At 34.7% G+C, this 12,914-nt stretch overlaps 1 protein-coding gene across 2 annotated transcripts in view; it reads right to left on the minus strand.

Moving 5' to 3' along the window:
• The window catches only part of Gukh (NHS actin remodeling regulator GUK-holder), a 114,794-nt gene that overhangs the window by 36,111 nt on the left and 65,769 nt on the right, over positions 1-12,914 (minus strand). The window lies entirely within an intron of this gene.

Here is a 12,914-nt window from a genome sequence, read left to right on the forward strand (position 1 = left end):
AATTAACACTAAACCTACCACCGCTGGTCAAAATGACCGGTTCCAGATTTATTATTTTACAATTATTGATTAACAATTTACAATTATTGAAATCAGTCTTGTCATTTTGATAAGGGAACATGTACCAGTTACTTTTAAGGCTCGGTAGGTTTAGTGTTAATTCTATCAATTCTATCTATTGTAGTACTAATATTATTATTGTTATAAAATCTGAAATCACTTATGAAATCACACACAGTTGCATCGAACATTTAGTTCGTAACCTCGAACCATAGCTATCGATGGGAATATGCACTATAGCGAACGTATCTACCTGGCCTATCAATCATACTTCTCTCTGCACCGAACAACCTGTGCAACCGACCTTGAGACATAGTTCGCTCTCCTCTGATTGCGAGAGAGCGAAAAGACCTATTGCCCGAACACTTTTTGCTAACAGCTGTGGCGCTATTGACAATGAAAGTATTGAATGGTCCATTCAAACCTTTATTTACGAATTTTTCTTAATGCTAGAACTACAGGACTTCTCAAAAGAGAGTTGATCCCCATTGTTCCTTCACTTGGGCGCATGATTCTTTCAATGAAGATAGTGGAAAGTGATATTTTTTATTTAATCATCCCTTCAAGAAAATCCATCTCTTTCAATTGGATTCGAGTCTGGATTTTATGCTGGCCAATCTAGAACTTTCAACACACAGGTGAGAATTTAATTGAATTTGTTGAAAATTAATATCGTTTTCTTCGACTGGCATATATTCAATTGCGTTCGTAATATTTCTTTGTATTTAAAGTCACGTGATTCTTGAGATTTTCTTTTAAACACATTAATTTTTGAAAAAATTGTTTCCTTGGGTCATTCTTGCTTTTCACTGCACATATATGTAAAATGATTGATAAGTGACTAATTAGAGAACAAATGAATATCAAGTGCAAAATCTTTTACGTAAAACGGCTCCAACAACTCTTCCCCAAACATCTACCCCAAGTCTAGGTTTTGTGGGGGTGTAAGGGCAGAACACAAATGGTTCGAACCGCGATCTTTCAGCGCCCTTTGGATTCGTCTACGGCGCGAGGGCGAGAACGAATATTCGTTTTGTACTTGAGAAATAGAGAATTGTTCCGTTGTGCGCTGAAACAATGCCAATTGACTCTTCGCGTTATTGTGCGAACAATAAGCAGAGAAAAATGGAAAGGGATAACAAGCAAGTAGGAGGGATAATGGCCGCCACCTACGGCGGCACCGAGGTACACGCGTCATTGTTTCGGGGCAGCAATCGTTGGCTGCCTGCTCGAAACGAAGACAATAATTAAACGAATAATGAAATTGACGTGACCGATGTTCGGTGGACGAACAATACGCGCTCACATTGTCCTAGAACGGCAATCTCCCACGAACACAGCGAACGTGTGAAAACAACAAACCGATGATTCACGATCGACGGGGCTGAACGTTTCACGATTAAAGTTCATGACACGTCATTGAATCTAGAGGACACAGAAATGATTACGTTTACAACAAGAATTGTGGTATCAAATTTTTTATTATAATTTGGTTTCAATTTCATCACTTTCGGCATTTTGTTAGGTAAACTTGTCGATGTGCTACCTCCTCTCCAATGTCAATGATCTTGAAATATGTTCTCAAGGTTACCATTTTATGGCATTTTATGGAAAATTAAACATTTCTTCCGTCCTAGAATAATTCCATTCCTTTTCATTTTATGCAATTGATATAATACCTCGTACAATACATAAATAATTTCGTAATATTGGTTAGATACCCCAACATACTTAATAATGTAAACAATATTTTGATTAATGGTACAACAATTTCTAGTGTTGCTTCAGAGCAGTGTTGGGCAAATTTTATTTTAAATAATAAATAAACGTATGATTTTAATTGCAAATAATAACTAAACTTTTTATCTAAATAAATTATTATTCCTTATTTGCAAAGAAAAGATTATTTATTATTTCGATTGAGGTGGAAATCAAATAAATAGTTTTTGGTCTTCTCTTCTGTTTTTCATTTTGTATATGTAATGAACACGTGCGCGTTTTTTGTCTGTTATAGCAACCTTTTCAGGTTACCGCCAGTGGTCGGGCCCGTCCGACGGGCCTAGCTGCCTATAAAAAAATACAATTTAATTTATTATTTGTCAACACAAATAATAATTGAAATTGTATTCGTAAATAACAATTAACTTTATTATTTTAAATAATTCATTTAGACTTGCTCAAATAATGAATAACTCTATATTTAAATTTTTATTTAAATCATTATTTATTTAAATAAATTTATTTATTGCCCGAAACTGTGCTTCAGAGTCACCACTCGACTGCTAAGGGTTAAGTTCTAATTGGCAGTAGAAGTAAGATGACAACTATTTATGAGAAGTTGCAAGGTGAGTCTAAGAATCGTAGTTCATTTAATTATACAACAACGAATAATTGTGATCTTACTCTTGACTGGTCACTTGCTGGTACACTTATCCTATTTTTATCATCATTGTCTAATAATTAAATGAAAAATGTTCGGATCAGCATGGCCATACAGAGACGTATCATACGAAGGCCAGACGCTTACCTCGAAGCTCTGACCTGGGGCCCAACATAATATTTCTTGTGGAGCTCACATACAAATCGTTGCACGATATTAAACCTGTTTGCTCGTTGAAATCCATATAGGTGTATTAATACCTGCCTTGCTAGTTTTCGAATGAAGGGGGCAAATGCATTCTATAGCACATCATTTACCTTGGTACCATTCTCATTTCCTTCAAATGTTTATTAGTTGATTTTGTATAAATTGATAGACTTCCTCGATTTCATTCGATGTATTTCGAACTTCATCGTCATCCAGCTCATAAATTTTTTCGTTTAATATGAATATAACAATATGAACACTAGACTGCGGATCTTTATGCATTTATGGCTTATGAAAATGTTCAAAAAAGGCTAGAATATATTTGACAAAATTATTACAAAGGCTGTTTCGAATAAAAATTTCATTTACTTCATTCTACTTTCTTAAAATTTGTCGACAGAAATTGGAAAATGCGTAACATCCGCAGTCTAATGAACACATTAAATATGTTCGCATTCACTGGACAGATTACCTTAGCTAACATGTATTGGTTGATTCTTTTATTCAGAATTCTGATGAAGTGTGTGTTACGTAAAGTGGCCACCGTTTTTAACGGCATTAACTATGGTCACGCCTGGTTCACGCCGCGCCGGCATCGGCACACGAGACTCGTTACGCGTGCAGAGCTAAGAAAGAAGAAGCATTCTGCAGACTTTATCTTCAATTAACCGAAGCCTAAACACAGTTAATAGTACAATGCACTTCCTGTTGACGGGCGGTTGCTGTCGGCTATTTTATGAACAACGCTGTCGCGGGTTGGAGTGGAATTTTTCTCGTTTTTACATTTAGCACCGTATGCGTACAAGTAAGTTTTTAAAATAGTATTAGGTTGTCCCAAAAGTTTCTTCCGCATTGTGTTCCTTTAACGTAGCTAAATAAATACAAACAATACGATAATCTTTATCTTAATATTTTAGTACTTCTTAATATGAATTTGCATTATGTGCATGCATCGAAAAACAACTTTTGGGACAACCTAATATGTATTTAGCAATATTAAAGAAAGGCATTGCGGAAGGAACTTTTGGGACAACCTAATATTTTATTTTTGGAGAATATTAAAAATATTTGGATTATTTTCTGAAAATAATGATTTGTATTTAATACATTTATACGTATAAATTGTTTCCTGATGGCAAGATAAGCTGTATGTTTATATTGTTTATCAACAAACCACGCGTATATTAAAGTGGTTGTACTAATGATGGAGTTATTTAACTTGGTCATTAGACTACGGATTTTTATACAATATAAATATTTATTGCAAGGTACGAGGTTTAGTCAGTCGACTATTAAAAATTATTAAATCCTTTGATTGCCCAGTGATTGCGTTAGGCGTTTTACTCCGCATGCGTTACGATAATTAAGAGACCGTTTGCTAACACGTAAGGGATTGCGCCGTGTACCAGAAAGTATCGAGTTGATCGAGCACGAGATATGTTAGAAGGTTTCTGATTCAGGCTCCATGTTATTACAAATAAAGCCGTACTATATTTCCCAGGTAAAGGAGGTACATAGAACACAAAAGATGTGTATACAATAATCACTACATGCTATACCACCGATCTGGGCCAGAGGTTAGGCAATAAAATAGATATAACCGATAGGCGATTAAAGATAACCTTATTGGACCGGTGGAAAAGAGAATCAGGTTGGCCCCTGTTATCTTTTCCTCGTCTTGCCAGGATTGCGTTGCGACTGCCAGTTAAAAGGGTGTTCCAATTTAGTGAGATCATGTTTTAACTGAATAAACATAATTCATATTAAACCGAAAAAATAACAATTCCACTTAGAAAATTGAAAGTTACCTTCATCTCTACAAAAATAATGCAGATAAACAGAATTACAGACACCATTATGTTACAACCTGATTAACATAACATATAGGGTTGCCAGAAATGTTATATCCAAATATAGAAGAAGTAGTGAAAACTGCAATTATGTATGTATGAGATAGGCTCAAAATATAGGAGTTCAAGTAAAAGAGGTACACAGCATATTTTAAACTTTTTTATTCAAACAAAGATTTTTGAAAATTATATGCTATTCAAATATGATATAGGAGATCAAGTTCAAATATAGAAGACTCATATCAAATATTGTAGAAGATCTGGCAACCCTAATAACATATGTTACAACATAATTGTTTGCAAAAAACATTATCACGTTTACCTCTCTCATTTTTTTCCAATGTTTACTATTTTAGAGAGAAACGCTGGCTGGTAACGACGCGCACACCCTGTATACCAGTCATAAAATTAAGTCATCCGTCAATCAGCGAAATTGTATGTCAACTTTGGCATTCGACGTTTCTCTCATTATTCTTAATTTTTCAAATTGGCTCGTAGAACCACCACCCTTTAAAATATTTGACACACGCACATAGTATAGTCGAACACCCTGCATAGCACGCGATGTCTCAGTCAGAATTTATTAGCAGGCTTTGGGCTTGGCCACGTAGAGACGATAAGCATTAGGGATGAAGAATCGATGCATGGATCGAGACGAGGGGCCACAAATGACGCGCGTAGAGGCGAGCGAAACTGTTAGCTATAGCTCATCTTGTACATCCCAGCAAATTTTACGCGCGATTTTTCGCAGCTTTTCTCAACGTGTTTACAAAAACAGAAAATACAATTTAGTGGTAGCAACAGTTTGTTGCGAATATCTCGAAGACCAAAAGAGAGCCCCTGTTATATGAAAAGGAAAAAGTTGTGCAAATTGTCGAAATCTATAACATATTTAAATTTCATCAAAATCGGAGAGGTGTGTCTCTTTGTAAATAATTGCCCTTTTAATTTATATAAAGGGTGATTTTTAGCTAGCATCTCTCCGCGAAGGAGCTTGGGGTCCATCAATTAAGACCCATTAAAGTAGACAGAACCACTGGCGCTGTCATTCCGATTGATTGGCAGGGAGTGCACGGGCTCTTAGAGTCGCCCATGGAGAATGCAACTGGTAAATTGCATTGTCATAGTATACATATATATTCATTTTTTACCCTCCCTCTTGTATGGTTTTCTGCTGGGTCGGAGAAAGCTATTTTGAGAAAAACGTATAAGTTGGGACCGTACTTTTTTCCACATTAACGCACTGGAAACACCAATGTCATGGTTGTCAACTTTATTTCTGTTTATAAACAAACTTTTCATTAGCATTAGTGAAAGTGAATCAGACGATTAAGCCAGTTATTATTCAGTGAACAATGCTTTTCATTGTATCAAATCATGATCTAATAAATAAATACACTCAATAAACATTGTTGATTTCATTTCAACACTTAGTTCTCAGTGTTTTTGATATTTGAGAAAACATTGCCTTCAGAAAATTGGCTACAACCTTTTATCAATGGTATACATTTTTTTCGTGTAATTCTCATCCTATGAAATTTTATAGATAAAAAACAAAAACTGTCCCAACCTGTACGACAGTCCCTTATTGAAAAATGTTACGAGTCCTTTGTTATTCTTCTCCAATTGTAAAAAGATTGAAGAACTTTTTGCGCATCATTTAGCATTACTTTTTAAATCGCACTTCGGTACTTTTCAGCAGAGATTATAGATTTTCGCGGGGCTAGAGCGAGAAAGCAACGCCGCAGACGACATTCCGCGACGGAGGACGCTAGCCGTATACGCGAGCGTACTTCATGACTCTTCTTTTTCCAATGAAATACTATCTTCGACGTATTATGCCAGCGTATACGTGTATCGTGACTTTTAGTTCCAGCCCACACAGTACACTGACCCTCGATTCAGCCAAGTACAGTGCATATGGTACCGTGTATTCGGTACCGACGATGATCGCGACCGAAAGGTATACTTGTCCTTTACGTCTTTCGTCTGCAACCTTTCCGCCATCTTTGTTTCATAATTGCACGATAGAACCGTGCTCGTAACGCGTTAAGTTCTGAATATCAACCCCCATAATTTCCATAAAATCGAAGCAGTTTTACCAGTTCTTGTAGAGGGTCCATTAAGAAGTGTCATTTTAAATGATAAAAAAATTGTTTTTACAAATAAAAAAAATAACGTGTTTAAAATGACACCTCTTATAGATTGCAATGATAATGAATGCGTGTTTAAGCCTAGTTGAAGATTAGTGTCATCCACATGTGACGTGGCAGTGAACGTGCTAAGAATGGCTCTTGTTTAGTGATAACGATGTAAAAAGTATGGGAGCGAAGCCAGAATTATTTCGATTACGTTGATAAATTTCTTGGCCTCTGTGTCGTAGAAAAAGAGATGTCGTTTCAAGTAATAGCTTCTAGACTGTCATCGTTGGCCATTAGTTCGAGGAAGTTGTTAACCAGTGACTCTTGCAACATGAAGACACATATGGACATGTGGCGGCATTTCGTGTACCCGCCATTACAGGATTCCCGAGTCAATACCTTTCCCACAGCTAGGCAACTTGTTGCTGATTACTACACTCTCAATGATTTCAGGTGAAACTCATATAGAAAATTCATTTTGACTTACTAGTTAATTTTGTGTGAGTTAATCAGCCTTGCAAAATACCTCGAGTGTTACACCACCTTTAAGAGTTATACCATTTCTCTGTATATCTTTAAAACTATAGTAGATGCACTCGAATGATTAAAATGGAAATGAATTTCATGTTTCATTTTAATTTTGGAAGTCGAAGAAAATGTTTGTAGTTTGTATGACGAATAATATTGCTTACAGTGTTGTTAAACGTATATTTCTAATTTGCAAACATTAATACTAAAAATAATAGAAAGTCGATGGAGAAATAAAATTGCTTGATACGTCATCTTTACTGCAAACATGACAAAGTTTAAATTCGTCACTTTTTGGTTAACGGAGTATCTTTATATTAACCCCTTGCCTTGCAATATCGGGTCTGTTAATAATTTCCTTTAATGTATGTTAATAATTTCCTTTAAACCGAAATATAATTCTATTTTGGTTTTGTTAATATACACAGCTAATGGAGAACATATAGGCATACAATTTATATCAATTTTCTCCTTATTTAGGAAATTACGATCTACAAAAAAGTTCTAATCATTGAAACCGTAAAATAAATCGTAGGGCAAGGGAATAATAACCTCTGACTTCTCTGAAATTAAAGCGATTATGTGTAATTGGTTCAGTGTGTTGGCTTAATTCGTTGCAATAATTACCCTTGCGATTAAAGGTCCCTTCTGTTTCCTCTTTTCGAAGGGACACGAAAAGGGAGTTATTTTGTACAGTTTCTAAGTAATTACAGTGCCCAAAGCAATCGCCATATAACATGGCGCTCCTACAATATGGTTACACTCTAACGCGGTTAGAAAATTGGGGAAACCACCCTCGTGTTTTATGGAGGGGTGAAAGATCGCAGCGGACCAAAGGTGTATTTTATTTTGTCAAAATGATATGTGGGCAATTTCCTTTTTACTAGGAACGAGCATTGTTTTAGACTGCAGGTGTATCATTTCCAATGGAAACATCATTTTACACATATAATCATAATATTTATATTCACATAGCGTATATCAATGTTACATAATAGTATCTACCATAAGTGAAATAAAAATATTTCTCTTTCTTCTTTCAATTAGTGTTTGCAGACATTTTCCATAATTACATTCAAGAGTGTTAACCCTCAGTTGGTGACACGTTAACAAATATAATGTAAACGCAATAGCAATTTAATTAGCAAATAAAGTTACACTTTATGTCAAAAATTTTCTAATTGCCTGGCGATCACAAAGTCAACAATCTGAACTGTCACGTGTCGTCAGAGACTCAATAACACCAACTAAGGATTAAGCGATTAAGGATTAAAATCCCGTGATTGACGGGTCAAGAGAAAGGCGTCTCTGTAGAATGACACTGTCCTCAAATTGTCCCGAGGTTGTGGATGAAGTCTTTTAAAACCGAATTTGTGCCTGAAAATGAAATGCGTGTTTCTTTCGACACCATTCTACAGCCGTCAATCGCAATTAACTAATTCCGTTATATAATGAAACATTTCTTAACAGCAGTAATAATAATCAAAGCAACCATTCAGAGGGCCTGTCTCATTGCTTGACCCGTTGATCGATCGTCCTGAATCAAGTTCTGGCGCTTTTGAGTGCCACTTGCACGCCGCGCGCAGCCGGACAAAGGGACAAAAGCCTGAGGACACTTATTGTTGCCTCGTGGAACTCGAATGTGATTAAGGATAGTTGTTCTGACAGGACATTTTTAAACTGACCAACAAACGCTGCCTGGCGTCACTGTGCTGATTATCGATGACAAAGTCTCTGAGAAACTACTTGAAGCAGCAGACTACAGCATTCAAAATGATTAGGGGTTGAAACAGTTGAAACAGGGGCACATTGATAACATTTTTGGGACACACTGTATAATAACATCCGGTGGAGCACATTGATACGGCATGATTATACTGCGGATCTTTATGCATTTATAGCGAAATTGAGTAGATGAAATTCAAAATTGTTGATAAATTTTAAAAATTGTCCTCAATTAAAATCGTTAACGAAAGAAATAAAATTCAATGTAGTTTCTATTTCTTGCAATCGATGCAGACAATTTATTTTGCATAAAAAAAGATCCGCAGTCTAGTCATGATTGAATGAACTACTCAGCTCCTGGTGATTAACTACCATTAAATTAATCTGGATAAAATATTGTTCAGAAAGTGTTTAAAAAATTTATGAACAACTGCTTAAATAATGCTGAAAATAAGAATCGTCATATAGAGCTAGATGGTTAAATATGAAGAAGCCATTTGGAGTTAACGATTTGATAATTCATTGATTGCAATTTTGTGCTTTGTTAGTAAATGAAAAAAGATATTGACGATATAACTGAATAACAAATATGCACGTTTTCATCACAAATATGAAACATTTTTTAATTTTAAGATCATTTTGCCAAACTCTACATATATTGCTTGGCTTCTTTTGGCATGTTGATTGATTGTAATTTTGTGCTCTGTTAATAAATGAAAAACGATACTGAAGATAACTGAATACATATATGAAACATGTGCTACTAGTTAAAACAATTATTTTTATTTTAAGATCATTTTGCCAAACGCTATATTGCTTGGCTTCTTTTGGCGTATTAATTGATTGTAATTTTGTGCTCTGTTAATAAATGAAAAACGATATTGAAGACAACTGAATACAAATATGCATGTTCTCGTTACAAAAATGAAACATGTCTGTATGTGCTAGTAGTTAAAACAATTCTTTTTATTTTAAGATCATTTTGCCAAACCCTATATTGCTTGGCTTCTTTTGGCATGTTGATTGATTGTAATTTTGTGCTCTGTGAATACATGAAAAACGATATTGAAGATAACTGAATACAAATATGAAACATGTGCTACTAGTTAAAACAATTCTTTTTATTTTAAGATCATTTTGCCAAACGCTATATTGCTCGGCTTCTTTTGGCGTATTAATTTATTGTAATTTTGTGCTCTGTTAATAAATGAAAAACGATATTGAAGACAACTGAATACAAATATGCATGTTCTCGTTACAAAAATGAAACATGTGTGTGTGTGTGCTAGTAGTTAAAACAATTCTTTTTATTTTAAGATCATTTTGCCAAACCCTATATTGTCTGGCTTCTTTCAGGGATCGCCAGCTCATTGTCAACAGTAATTTTAACAGTATCAACGCGTATGCCACCTGTACGTTAGTCACGCTTCATTTTGCAGTTACTGAGATTCGATCCAGCGATCCATCCTGATCGCCCATTGTCGTCGGTAGCGTCGCGTGACGTAACCAGTTTATGCAAATAAGAAAGAGTTTGACTGAAATCCACCATGGCAATCTCGCCGGACAATGCATATATGAATTTATTCGCGGCCACCGCGTGATTTACAATACTGAGCACAATTTGCAAGGTAAATGCGCATGCGTGTGGATCAGGCCGCAGATCGACCACGTGGAGTAACATGTTGTACACATACGCGTGTATACATTGTGTACATTCAAACTACAGGTCGTTCACAAACATGTGATGATGTACTCTTGAAATAACATTTCACCTCTCAAACGTTTAAAGTCGTTCGAACAATTATGAATGGTACTGTATCTACATACAATGTTTTCGCACACACTCTTCACCGATGCTTTCTCTTCATCCATAAACTATCGTTTTTTCTACTACGTCACGTACACGGGTTTATTGCTCATGATTGGTTGGTATTTTTAAACTATAAATTTTCTAAGCGAAGTTTATGGTACTCTTGCGCAGACATGCAAAATGTCTGGCGAATGGAATATAAATTAATAATTACATTCAAATACTGTGGAACTATAATGTTCATGTGTTACGTTGCCAAAGGGTAAAAACATTCGATTATGCTACGAGAGCATTCATCAAGTACAAACATTGAAATTATTGTGAAAATTGCTGATGCATCGAATATGAATAAAAATGGAAGAAATACAAACATTCGAATATGAATAAAAATTTAAGACATGCAAACATTCGAATATGAATAAAAATTGAAGAAATACAAACATTCGAATGTGAATAAAAATTGAAGAAATACGAACAATCAAATTAATAAAATTAATCAATAAAAATCTAGGAAGTACAAGCATTGAGCTTATTGTGAACATTGCTAGTGGATCGAATAACTTAAAAATTGAGGAAATACGAACTTTGTTCCTGCGTACTCGGAAGTATTCGTTTGTTTCGAAGCAACTTTAAATGCACTTCCGGTGAAGATTTACGTTAAAAGGGGACAGCTGCGATTCGTCGTGCAGATGGTACATCGCATTCGAAAAACACGCCCATTTTTCGGTAAGCAAAACTGGCAGTAATGCTGTCGAGTGTAGACCAGTTTTACTCCAATTGTAATATTCTCAAATAGATGGTTTTTTTATCGAGAACTGGGTTAGTACGTTTCAATTAAAAAGTTTAAATTATAAATATAGAGAAGATAGTATTTCAAGATTCCTTTTACTTCACAGTTTTACATATAAATATATTTGGAAATATTTATTGTACAGAAATTGAAATTATTAATTGAAATAATATTGTTTGTACGATGTATTAGATAGAATTAATGATCTCTCTTTTATTTCAATTTGCTAGGTTCAGCCTATTATTACATTCTTATACATAGATTATGCAATGGTGTTCTAAATCACAATCCATGTAAGCTGTCATGGCCAGTTATCATTGTACTCTATCTGCGCTGAAACAGCACTTGACCAAAGAATAACTTTGTTCCTATCATTTGAGGGATAGAATATCGATCGTAGGATTCTTTACGATTATTCGAGTAGAGTCGGAGGTATTAACGTCCAACATTGGAGACCTAGATCGCGTACGACAGAAGTACCAAACCATCGACAATGAGAGACCACTTGCTCTAAAGCATCAATCATTTAAAATGTCTTGTCTTTTCTGATCAAATGCTTCTGCTTTTGTTTAACCCCTTGCCGTATCATATTCTTTACAGTTACAGCGATTAAAACGTCTTTATCCCCAAAAATGTCGTAGAAGAGAAAAGAAAATTTAATTTAATTTAATTTTATATTTTTTGTATGGCTCAATTTATTTTAATGCTTAACTATTCATTACAAATTAATCAAATCTTATTTCATTTAAAAAGAAAGGAGTAACATTTATATTTATTAGGCTTTGTTTAAAATCTTCATGACGAGCGTGACTCATTAAAATACCGCAAGGGGTTATATGTATAATATCAATACTCGTACAGCATTTAAAAAATCAATGTTTCTTTAATTCGAACATAAACGCATGAAATCCACAATCTACTTGCTACATATGAATTAATAATTAAAATAATGCTTTTCGTTTTATTATTTGAAACAGTATTTTTGTACGAGATGTGTTAGAAATAATAAAAGAAATTATTTCAGCTAACATTTCACATTGACTGATATTTACTTATGAATGTCGAGGCTTAGCCATGCCTATAATGCTTTGTAGAGAGGACGTGAAAAATTTTTTATTGAAAATAATTGATGACTTTGAAGTTCGTTAAAAAAAATAATTGAAATGCACGTTAAATATTCCTGTGAAATCATTCCTGTTAAGACGAAAAGAAAAATGTTTCAAATTAACCAACGTGACAAAATATAGGTAAGAATGTTTGAAACTAGTTTACCAATATTTTTTATTTAGCACTGACTTAAATACTTTTATGAAACTTCTCGGAATTGAATTTTTGTTTCGATGACTTGCAGCTCGGAACGTTAGAATTCCCGAACTGTTAGCCAAGAAGGAGTGGAAGGATTACACTGTCAATATCAGATGAA

Source organism: Lasioglossum baleicum, chromosome 11 (assembly GCF_051020765.1).
Source record: "Lasioglossum baleicum chromosome 11, iyLasBale1, whole genome shotgun sequence".
NCBI lineage: Eukaryota > Metazoa > Arthropoda > Insecta > Hymenoptera > Halictidae > Lasioglossum > Lasioglossum baleicum.